Here is a 12,083-nt window from a genome sequence, read left to right as displayed (position 1 = left end):
TTCAATAATTTTTGAAATAAAAGACAAATTTGACACAGGTCTAAAATTAAATAGAACAGAAGTGTCAAGGTGTGGTTTTTTAAGCAATGGTCTCACCACAGCATGTTTGAAAGCGTCAGGGAAGCATCCTGAACTTAAAGACATGTTAATTAAAATCAAGAGGGAATGGCCAACAGTGGTGAACACTTCTTTCAGTAATTTAGCAGGAAGAAAATCTAAAGGGCAGTTAGTGACCCTCATGCATTTAACAATGTCAGTGAGGGATCTCAAAGTGATGGGATCAAAATGATCAAACACTGCAGAGTGTGCAGTAGTAACAGACTCCTCCAGATTGATACTGTAGCTTCTCAGTGCTCTCACTGACGTCACTTTATCCACAAAAAAATGTAAGAAGTCCTCACAGGTAGAAACAGTGGCATTTTCAAAATGAGGGGTGCAGGGGATCACAACCAAATTAATTGTGTTGAACAACACGCAAGGGCTATGTCCATTTGTGTAAATAATGTCAGACAGATACTGGGATTTAGCTTCCTTCACTGCCCTCTGATACTGAGCAAGATTGTCCTTAAGAATCTCCAATGACACATGTAGTCTGTCCTTCTTCCAGCGATGTTCTGCCTGTCTGCATGAGTAGTGTCATTTAGCCAGGGGTCAGCCCTTGGTTTAGAAGACCTGCACCTAAAAGGAGCAATTTTGTCAAGGATCCCAGGACAGGTGGTATGGAAAGACGATAAAAGGCTATCTAGGCCTTGAGGTAGAGACTCTTCATAATAGATAGAAATCTCCATATTCACAAAAGCATTTGCAAATTCCCCAGGGGTTGAAGAAGTAATAATCCTGCGGCGAGAATTTAGAGCGGGAGGCTTACTGACAGGTGGGGGAGCAAGAACGTCAAAAAGAATTGGGAAATGATCTGAAATGGGAGTGTCTGATATTTCTGTAAGAGACACTGTGAGCCCATGAGTGATAATCAAGTCCAGAGTGTGTCCAGCATTATGGATTGGTTTATCCACAATCTGAGTTAAATCAAAAGATGTCAGAAGACGTTTAAAATCAGTGGCCACCTGATCGGACTGACAACAAACATGGATATTAAAATCTCCACAGATTAGAATGTGATCATATTTGGGGGTCAACTCAGCTAAGAACTCAGAGAACTCCTGAATAAAGTCCTTATTATATTTAGGTGGACAATAGACCACAGCACATAATATTGGACAAGAAAAATCCATCAGGAACAGCTGTACTTCAAAAGAGGAATAATTATTTGCATGTACGAGGTCTGTCTGAAAAGTAACGGACCTTTTTATTTTTTTCAAAAACTATATGGATTTAAATCATGTGCGCTTGCACCAGCCAAGCTTGAACCTTCGTGCGCATGCGTGAGTTTTTCCACGCCTGTCGGTTGCGTCATTCGCCTGTGGGCAGGCTTTGAGTGAGCACTGGTCCAGCCCCCTCGTCGGATTTTCATTGTCAGGGAAATGGCTGAGCGACTGCCGCTTTGCTCCATGAAAATCTTTTCAGAAACTGTGTGAGACAGCCAGGTGGAAACCATTTGGAAAATTCAGATGGCTTTTGGTGAAGATTCTATCGGTGTCACACAGATTAAGGACCATTACAACCAGATTAAAGACAGCCCACAGCGGCTGAGGGCATGCTGCGCTCCGAGTGGCCATCGACAGGCTGAAACGACCAGATCATTTCCAAAGTGAAGGCTGTGTTGATCCATGTTGGAAGTCTCACAGGACATGTTGTGGCATGCCCAGCTGTTACACAATTTCTCGGATACTCACTCGACTGAAAAGCCACCGAAAGCTGTCTGAATCTTCCGAATGGTTTCCAACACGGAGGTGTTTGTTGTGCGCCATGAGCGGCTCCGTCCCGACGCGTGAATTCCTCCACACGTCTTTCATTACAAAATCTCCTGTAACAGTGGAATGTGCCGCAAAAGTGCTGATGTCCTCATTTTCTGCGATTTCTCTGGTAGTCAGACGACGTCCCGGATCAACACAGCCTTCACTTTGGAAATGATCTGGTCGTTTCAGCCTGTCGATGGCTGCTCAGAGCGCGGCGCGCCCTCCGCCGGTGTGGGCCGTCTTTAATCTGGTTGTAATGGTCCTTAATCAGTGTGACGCCGATAGAATCTTCACCGAAAGCCATCTGAATTTTGCGAATGGTTTCCACCTGGCTGTCTCACACAGTTTCTGAAAAAAGTTTCATGGAGCAAAGCGGTAGTCGCTCAGCCATTTCCCTGACAATGAAAATCCGACGAGGGGGCTGGACCAGTGCTCACTCAAAGCCTGCCCACAGGCGAATGACGCAACCGACAGGCATGAAAAAACTCACTCATGCGCACGAAGGTTCAAGCTTGGCTGATGCAAGTGCACATGATTCAAATCCATATAGTTTTTGAAAAAAATAAAAAGGTCTGTTACTTTTCGGACAGACCTCGTAAAGACTTGCATGCAAATGTATCCTTGAAGAAGGTAGCAACTCCGCCTCCCTGACCAGACGCACGAGGTGAACAGAGGAAAGAGCAGCGAGGGGGGAGGAGCTCCGTGAAGGCGCTGTAGTCACCTGGTTTAGTCCATGTTTCCGTCAACATGAGGATATCCAGCCCACGTGAGGAAAAGAAGTCGTTCAGAATAAAAGTTTTATTTGTGAGAGACCTCGCATTTATAAGAGTGAAGTGCAGCAGCGTTTGGTCCACATTTCCTGAACCACGTGCGACAGGATGGAGACTTTCCTCTACTGACCCTCGCCTGCAGACACGGATATGCCGGGGGCAGCTGAATTGCTCGTAGTCGGCACCTGGGACAGCTGATCTTAGCCAACGGAAGTCCGCAAAATGCCACACGATGAAGTTGTCATTCCCCGGAGGAAGTTGAAAGGAACGACAGGAATCACACATCGAGGGCTGCGCCATGTAAGCTCTCAGTGTTATGAGTACACCGCTGCGTTTCCCCCGTTTTTTGTGGCGGCATTTGCGAGACAATTGAGCAGCTATATGCCGCAAGAAGTAGGGCACCGACTTCAGTAACAGAGGGAGCGACTTCGTTTTCCCATTGATCGCGGGCCTAATCTCTGAATCACGGATATTCAGAAGAGACTGGCGGTCATACTGCAGTAGCGGTGACACATTCTTAATAAAAAACAGCAATAATAACAATAATAGTGCAATATTGTCCAGAGACAGACGGCCAGCCACATACATCGGCGCCATCTTGGATATTTTTGGGGGGCAAAAATAAATAAAACCACTAGATGTCATTGTTGTCATTTTCAAGGAAAACGCTTCAGTCAGGTACATAGTGATGACATAAAGGTGCGACCCGGTAGCTGTTGTGGCGCTCCCTATCTCATTACTACCACTGTCTGACAAGTAGCGGTACTTCTGATGGTTCGGTGTACATTTATGGAGTCATTCGAATTGGTACTACCTCTGTTGTGTCCACCTTGTGGTCCAAAACATGGACATTTTCATCAGTCGTTGGAGCTACGTGCATGAGTGCAATGCCAGCTACATGCCTGTTGATGCCAGGATGTCAGCCGTATCAACATTTGTAGTACCACCTCTTCCAGCTACTTACAGTATGGGACTTCACTGCTTAGGTGGTGTACTGGTGAGTTAACAATACCATTCTTGTTTTATCTAACTAACTTTTACTTTCTATTATAAGCCACCCAATTTTCACAGTCAGTCAGCACATAAATGCTGGATTTAAATGCCACAGCAGAACTCTTATTATCCCTGTGCACTAACGGTTTGTGGGCTGGTTGGTTATAAAACTCCCGGGCTGAAAAATGTTCCCAGCACGCTCCTGCTAAGTACCATAATGTATTCCTATGATTTTTGGAAAGTAACTGTATTCTAAATACCCTCAAATGAAAAAGAACCTAAATATAGTTACTCAAAATTAGTATTCTGAATATGTATTCTAAATACATGTATTCCAAATACTCCCCAACACAGAGCCTAGGCATACATTTCTCAGTTAAATGTTAGATACAATGAAAGCTTGTCCTGATATCTTTAAATATTCTGATGTACTAATAACATTTCCGTTTGTATTCCTTTAGGAGAATCGTTTAAGATTCTATCGTTCCAGAGAGAATGGTTTCTGGAACTGTATTCGAAACATGTCAGGCATTGTACAATATTCTGAAAGAGCAGCACTTAAAGGTAAGCTTGAGCAAACAGTTTTATTGTAAAAGGTGAAAAAAAAAAAAAAAAAACAGAAATTACAACTTGTTTTACTTGTTACAGAAGATATGTTTATCTTACACTTTTCAAATACTGGCAAATACAATAGAACCTTTAATAAATCCTCTACTATTACAATGTAAGTGACATTAAGCTGTAAGTTGTAATACTGATTGTTTTAACATTTTAAATGGAAGAAGTTTTGAATCTTTTACTTTGGTTCACTGTCATGGTTGTTTTGTTCTGACTGTCTGTTATCAAGCTTGTTGTGAAAGTGTAGTGACACGGACCCACAACAGGGGGCGCAAATGAACGGTCAATAGATGAGCCAAAAAGTAACAATTTAATGTTGTGAAGGTGCACAACGAACATACAGACAATCTCAGAATATGATTACAGTCAATCCACAAAGGTGACGTGTGGGCAGGCTCAAGGATAGAAGACGTCTGTCCTGAGAAGAGCCGGAACCACACGATTTCCGCCGCCACCGAACCTGGTGAATACTGGAGCCGCCAAGTCCCGAATTCCCAGGGGATCACCGTCGCCGACTGTCGGATCTGGTACTGCTGGCGAAGAACAAAGACAGTCAAGTGTGGGTGTGTGTACACCCCGTAACAACAACGGTGGGAATGCCACCTCCACCTCTCACTCAATATTCTGCAGAGTACCGCAGTGATTCCTCAGGAGAAAAGAGGGCCGTCCAGCACTCACTCAGCTTCCACAGACAGAGGGACCGGTACTCCTGCAAACACACAATATACAGATTATATTGTAAAACACAAACGGCTGAGTCTATTACCTCCAAAGAAGTACGATATCTCGGCAATGAGGTGGAGATGACGTCTGGGTTTTATGGAGTGCGATGATGAAGAATGAGTGACAGCTGTCAGGAATTAATGAGTGACAGCTGTCACTCCCGGCTGTGTCCGTGGCGGCAGCGCCCTCTCGTGCCTGAAGCCCGCACTTCAGGCAGGGCGCCCTCTGGTGGTGGGCCAGCAGTACCTCCTCTTCTGGCGGCCCACACAACAAAGCTGTGACCATTGATTTTGGCTCACAGAACACTGGGAATTTGCATTGTTTTGCAGTTTATTTTCCTGTTGCTAACATTCATTGGTGTCAGTGACAGGATTCAAAAATTGTTGCTGGGGTGGACATGTTTGATTTGGGATTGTAGATACAGGATTCTGATGTTGTTGCTGGTTTGGTTGATACTAACTATTGTACTGAGGTGGTGCCGAAAATAAATGGTCTGGTGGAAACCAATTAGACTGCTGATTATATTGCAGAGAATGCACTTGACTTTGTGGCTGTGATTGTAACTGGCCAAGAGTTCCCATCTGAGCCTGAAAGATGATAGTGTTAATGTGATGTACAGCTAAATGCTTCATTTTTGGATCTAGTTGTGATAGGGCCTCTGACACATAAGCAAATGGGTCAATTTTCTGGTGGGCATTTTCTTCCCTTTTCTTCTTTCGATCTGATAATGTTTGAGATAACTCTTTAATCAAATGATACTCATCCTCAGCCTGTCTTTTAGCAGATGACTTTGTTTTTGCCTTCAAGGGTTCCTTTGTTGATTTTATTCCAGGGGTTACGATTTTTTATTTCTAGACTCCATCTACTCCAGATGAATGGTTGGCCATAGCAGAATAATTCAAAAGAAAGTAGAACTACCCATGGTGCATTGGGGCCATAGATGGTAAACATGTGGCAATTCAGCAACCAGACAACACAGGGTCCCAATTCTTTACCTACAAACATAATTTTAGTGTTCTTCTTCTGGCTGTTGTTGGACGCAACCTACAGATTTGTTTATGTTGATGTTGGAGCTGCTGGCCGTGCAGGTGATGCTGGGGTTTTCAATTACTCCACACTGAAAAATGCCCTGGATGACAATTCTTGGAACCTACCATCTCCTGAGACTGTCGATGGAATTCCAGATCATAAAATCTCCTTCCATTTCATAGGTGATGATGCTTTCCAGTGAGCATTAACATGATGAAACCCTATCCTCCCAGGCAGTTGAACAAAGACAAACAAATCTTTAACTACCGCATTTCACGCGCAAGACGTGTGGTAGAAAATTCATTTGGCATATTGACCAACAGATTTCGGGTATTCTTGACAACCATCAACTTGTCTCCTGATAAAGTAACCTACTTAATTCTGTCAGCTTGCTGTTTACATAATTTCATGATTCAGAAAAATAAGCACCTGTATGTTAATGTCTGTGATGTGGAGGACACTGAAACATGCATGTTGATTCCTGGAGCCTGGAGGAGTGAACCAAAACTACCAGGGATTAGCCCAAGTACTCAGCACGGCAGCTCCTAACTATGTATTTCAACTCAGAAATGGGATCTGTTCCTTGGCAGGACAAAATGGTAAATCTTTAATGTTACTGGGGGAAAAAGGAAAAAAACATGTGTCAGTGTAAATAAAGAAACTTACCTTGTTTAAATTTTAGATTGATGTTCTTGTCTGTATGTGTGGATCCAAAAACTGTAACAAGGTAGGCTCGGCCATGAGAGACTAGCTCTGTTTATTCAGGATTGCAATGTGTTGTTGGAAATGTGTGTATAAGTGCTTGCATGTGGAAATTTTTTTAATTGTAGAACCTTTTTGCAGAAAACATTTTCACCTTTTCAAAAAACTTATGACGTCCTTAATGAAATTATGAAGCATATTTATTTTATTAGCTAGTAGTCAGGATAATTATCAAAACTCACCTGTTTTGTTGAGTTTCTCTGCGATTTCTGAAGCAGCAAAGAAGCGTTTATCCTGGTTTTTGAAATCTGCTGAATCAATGACATACAAACATGGATAATCGGGCCATAAGTCTACAAGTTTGTCTTCCAAAATTATTTCAGAAACAAACTCCGACGACAACAGGGATTCCATGTGTTCTGCCATGTTATTTATGACACTTGACGCGGCGGCGGGGTACACAGGTTGTGGCACAGGCACAGTTCAGTCAGACTGAAAGCAGAATGCTTACGCACCCCCCGCACACAGCGAATCATTTGTCACGCGAGGCAGAAATTATTAAACACACTAGATCATTTGCTTTTGGGTCAGAAAGGTGGATGACTCTCACAAAATCCACCGCAGACGAGGGTATCCTGCTTAAGCATTTGACCACATGTGCCATTTGGAAAAGAATCTTCCCCCTGTGTGTGCCAGGCTTCAGAAACCAAAGTGTGAAATGAAAGCTGCTTGGCTTGGCTTACAATAGACTGGAGTCCTGTTCAGCGTGTAACCTGCCTCATGCACCCACCCCAGCACTTAATTGGAAAATGGATGGATGGTCTTGCATGAAAACAACATAAACTGTCCCAAACATAAAAAAAAAAAAAAAAGGAAAGATAAAAAGGTCTAGTGCTAAAATAATTCTTTTGAAATAAAGCTGTGAAACTTGTCCCCTACAGAGGACAAAAATGCATTGCTGCGTCTCAAGAGGACATACAACTTAGGGGAGGTGATGGTCTAGTGGTTAAAGCGTTGGGCTTGAGACCAGAGGATCCTCGTTTCAAATCCCAGTTTGACCGGAAAATCACTAAGGGCCCTTGGGCAAGGTCCTTAATCCCCAAGTTGCTCCCGGTGTGTAGTGGGCACCTTGCATGGCAGCAGCCTCACAACGTGGTGAATGTGAGGCATTGATGTGTAAAGTGCTTTGGGCATTACCTTCAAACTGGAGGTAGGTTTAATCTAGGACAAAAACATCATGTTCAAGAGACAGGAACCATCAATTGTAAAGCTTTAAAAAGGTATAGTCCTTAAGTGCAATCAGTTACCAAATTCAAATAAAAATAAAATAATGCATTGGCGGGGGGGTGGCCAAGTGGTTAGTGCACTTAGTTTCAGTGTGGAAGGTTCATGGTTCAAACCACACACCTGCCACATTTCTCCATGTAATGTGGAGTTGCATCAGGAAGGTCATCCGGTGTAAAACCTGTGCCAAAACAACATGCAGAGCTACCTTGGATCTGCTGTGGTGACTCCTAATAAAAACAAGGGTGCAGCCAAAGGGCCTTCCTGAACAAAATAATGTATTGTAGAGGAAGCAGCAGAAGAAGGGCCCTTTATTGTTATTACATATGCATTACATAGATACATGCGTTAACCCATCTTAGTTCAGACGCAGACCCATCTACCGTTTGACCTATAAGTCAGACATTAGATGCAAAGAAAAGTTCAATTATGAAACTTGAAGTTCTGTTAAAACCCAGTGTACACACCAGAAGAATGCGTGAAGCTGCCCAAACTCTGAAGAGACTTAAAAGGATCAGTGTCTGTAATTACAGAGACTGTGCATATGTTTAGTCCACTTCCAGAAGTGGCATAAAGACAAGACCATTGCTATTAAAAATGGTACTGTAACAAAAAAGTGAAATGCTATAAGTACGGCAACGATTGTTATTTGAACGACGCATCGTCACAGTTCATACTGTTAGATATCTGTCTTAATTCCTTATTTTATGTTAGTTATCATGCATTTGTTTTTGTTAGCTTATTCCTTCTCCTTGTAATATTGGTACTGAAGAATTCAGAAAAGTCGACATTTTACCTGTAAATTATAGAGTTAAACAACTACAACAGAATCATGCGTACAATAGTTATAACAACACTAATTTCCAGTTGTCTTCAGTTTGTTGTACTAAATATATTCTCGGTGTTTCATCATCAGTCATGTTGGTTCTTTTAGTAAAAACCACTTTTATCACACGGGTGCTAAGTTATGGAATAACTTACCTGTTTCTACCAGATTGTTATGGACTAAAGACTCTTAAGAAAGGAATTGACTCCGTAGCCATTAAACCACTCACTCATCTTCAACCGCTTACTCCAGTTAAGGGTCACGGGGGCTGGAGCCCATCCCAGCAGTCATAGCGCGTGAGGCGTGGTACACCCACATATAGACAAACAAATACATCCACACCTATGGACAATTTAAAGTTTCCAATCAAACCACTATCATATATACAGTGACGAAAATAAGTATTTGAACACCCTGCAATTTTGCAAGTTCTCCCACTTAGAAATCATGGAGGGGTCTGAAATTTTCATCTTAGGTGCATGTCCACTGTGAGAGACATAATCTAAAAAAAAAAAAAATTCTAATTCTAAATAATGTATTTGTATGTTACTGCTGCAAATAAGTATTTAATCAATGTCAATATTCGGTACAGTAGCCTTTGTTTGCAATTACAGAGGTCAAACTTTTCCTGTAGTTTTTCCCCAGGTTTTCACACACTGCAGCAGGGATTTTGGTCCACTCCTCCATACAGATCTTCTCTAGATCTTTCACGTTTAGAGTTTCAGCTCCCTCCAAAGATTTTCTATTGAGTTCAGGTCTGGAGACTGGCCAGGCCACTCCAGGACCTTGAAATGCTTCTTACGGAGCCCCTCCTTAGTTGCCCTGGCTGTGTTTTGAGGTCATTGTCATGCTGGAAGACCCAGCCATGACCCATCTTCAATGCTCTTACAGAGGGAAGGAAGTTGTTTGCCAAAATCTCGCAATACATGACCCCATCCATCCTCCCTTCAATACGGTGCAGTCGTCCTGTCCCCTTTGCAGAAGAGCACCCCCAGAGTATGATGTTTCCACCCCCAGGCTTCACAGTTGGGTTGGTTTTCTTGGGGTTGTTCTCATCCTCTAAACATGGTAGGTGGAGTTGATTCCAAAAAGCTCTATTCTGGTCTCATCTGACCACATGACCTTCTCCCATGCCTCCTCTGGATCATCCAGATGCCCTGCAGGATTTTAAACCATGACAGCATCATGTGTTACTAATGTAATCTTTGTGACTGTGGTCCCAGCTATCTTCAGGTCATTGACCAGGTCCTCCTGTGTAGTTCTGAGCTTTCTCAGAATCATCCTTACCCTACAAAGTGAGATCTTGCATGGAATCCCAGACCGAGGGAGATTTACAGTCATCTTGTGTTTCTTCCACTTTCTAATAAATAATCATAACAGTTGTTGTCTTCTACCAAGCTGTTTGCCTGTTGTCCTGTAGTCCATCCCAGCCTTGTGTAGGTCTACACTTTTGTCCCTGGTGTCCTTATGCCGCGTTCACACCGGGTGCGATCAGACGCTACAAATTCGCGGGGGTCACGTGGCGACGGACGCGCCACCATTGCCCGGTGTGTCGCTCTGCTTTTGCTGCGAAAATTCACCCCGGTGCGTCATCAAATAGGAGGAGCTTCCATTCCGCTCGCCGGCTCCAGTTGTCAGTCAAGTTAACATGACGGACCTTGATCACACGGAGCGAGTTGTTGTGGAAAGCTGACAAACATGAGACGTTCCCAATTCAGGGAGTATCACTATTTGCTGCAGGAGCTGCTTCTGGATGACGGCTGCTTTCAGCGGTCCTTCCAGCTCTGCGGGACCCAGTTTGAGGACCTCCTGTCACATATAAACAATTAAAAAAAAACAAAAAACTGTTGCCTGCTGTGGGGCTGCTCCTCGCTCTTCCCCCAAAAACTCTGTCATAATTGTGTTTAGAAACCAGTCACCATTTGTTTTATTATACATCTGTGTAGTTAATTAATAAAATAATCTCCATGGACGATTCGCTCGCGCACATAAAAAAAATAAAAATAAAAATTCGCTCCACCTGCTGTGGGGCTGCTGCTCGCTCCAAAAACTCTGTCATAATTGCGAAATAAAGGACAAAAGAGACATAAGTCCTGCTCACAGGCTGGCTACCAGATACAGGACATGTTCACATCCAACTCAGTCAAACTCCAGACATCTCCACGTCAGTACATATTCAGTCCCTGATTGGTCATCGCGGCACGATGAGACAAAAAAGTTCAGATTTTCAACTTGGGGAGGAGGGCAACGTGATGTGATGAGACAATATCGTGCCACAAACGTGCCAATCGCTCAAAATCACGTCGCTTTATTCACGTCCATCGCGTCGCGCTGCGTGACTTGGCACCAAAACGCGTTGTTCCATAGGGATTACATGGCAACCTGTCGCTCACGTCACGCCCGGTGTGAACGCAGCATTACAGCTCTTTGGTCTTGGCTATGGTGGACAGGTTGGAGTGTGATTGAGTGTGTGAACAGATGCAATTAATACAGGTAAAGAGTGCAGAATAAGAGGGCTTCTTAAAGAAAAATTAACAGGTCTGTGTGAGCCAGAATTCTTGCTGGTTTGTAGGTGTTCAAATACTTATTTGCAGCAGTAACATACCAATAAATTATTTAAAAAAATTTCCAGTTTTTTTTTTTTTTTTTAGATTATGTCTCTCACAGTGGACATGCACCTAAGATGAAAATTTCAGACATCTCCATGATTTCTAAGTGGGAGAACTTACAAAATCACAGGCTGTTCAAATACTTATTTTCCTCACTGTATATATATTTATTCATTTCGTTAGTAAAAGTTCAGAAAACAGTGAGATAAATGTACACTCAGCTGTCCTGGAAGAGACTAGGAGTGTTTTTGGAGCTGTTTGGAGAGAGTTGGGCAGACGTTGGGTCGCTGTTTGTGGCTGCGGCACAGGATTAGCTGCAAAGCTAACGCGGCGGGTACCATCAAGCACACAGCCAGCCTGCTCAGCGTGCCGCTCTCGTTGGAGCAACATAGCTCGGGATAGCTCGCCAGACTACTTTCGCCTGACCAGTAATGGGTACCTTTCACATCCGAATGGGAATCAATACCGGTACCAATTTTCTCTACTTTTATGCATTGTGTGTGAAGTAAAATGTCATAAAATTGCAATTTAATGGATTTATTTCTGAAAGTATAAACTTTAACAAAATATGTCAAAACATGAAATTGTTTGTCTTGTAACAAGGCAATTGTTTCACAAATTTCTTGAACATACTGTAGAAACGCTTAAGCAGTGTTTCTTTAAAATGCACAAA

The sequence above is a fragment of the Thalassophryne amazonica genome, chromosome 6 (genome assembly GCF_902500255.1).
Source record: "Thalassophryne amazonica chromosome 6, fThaAma1.1, whole genome shotgun sequence".
Lineage (NCBI taxonomy): Eukaryota > Metazoa > Chordata > Actinopteri > Batrachoidiformes > Batrachoididae > Thalassophryne > Thalassophryne amazonica.
Note: the sequence above shows the minus strand (reverse complement) of the source record.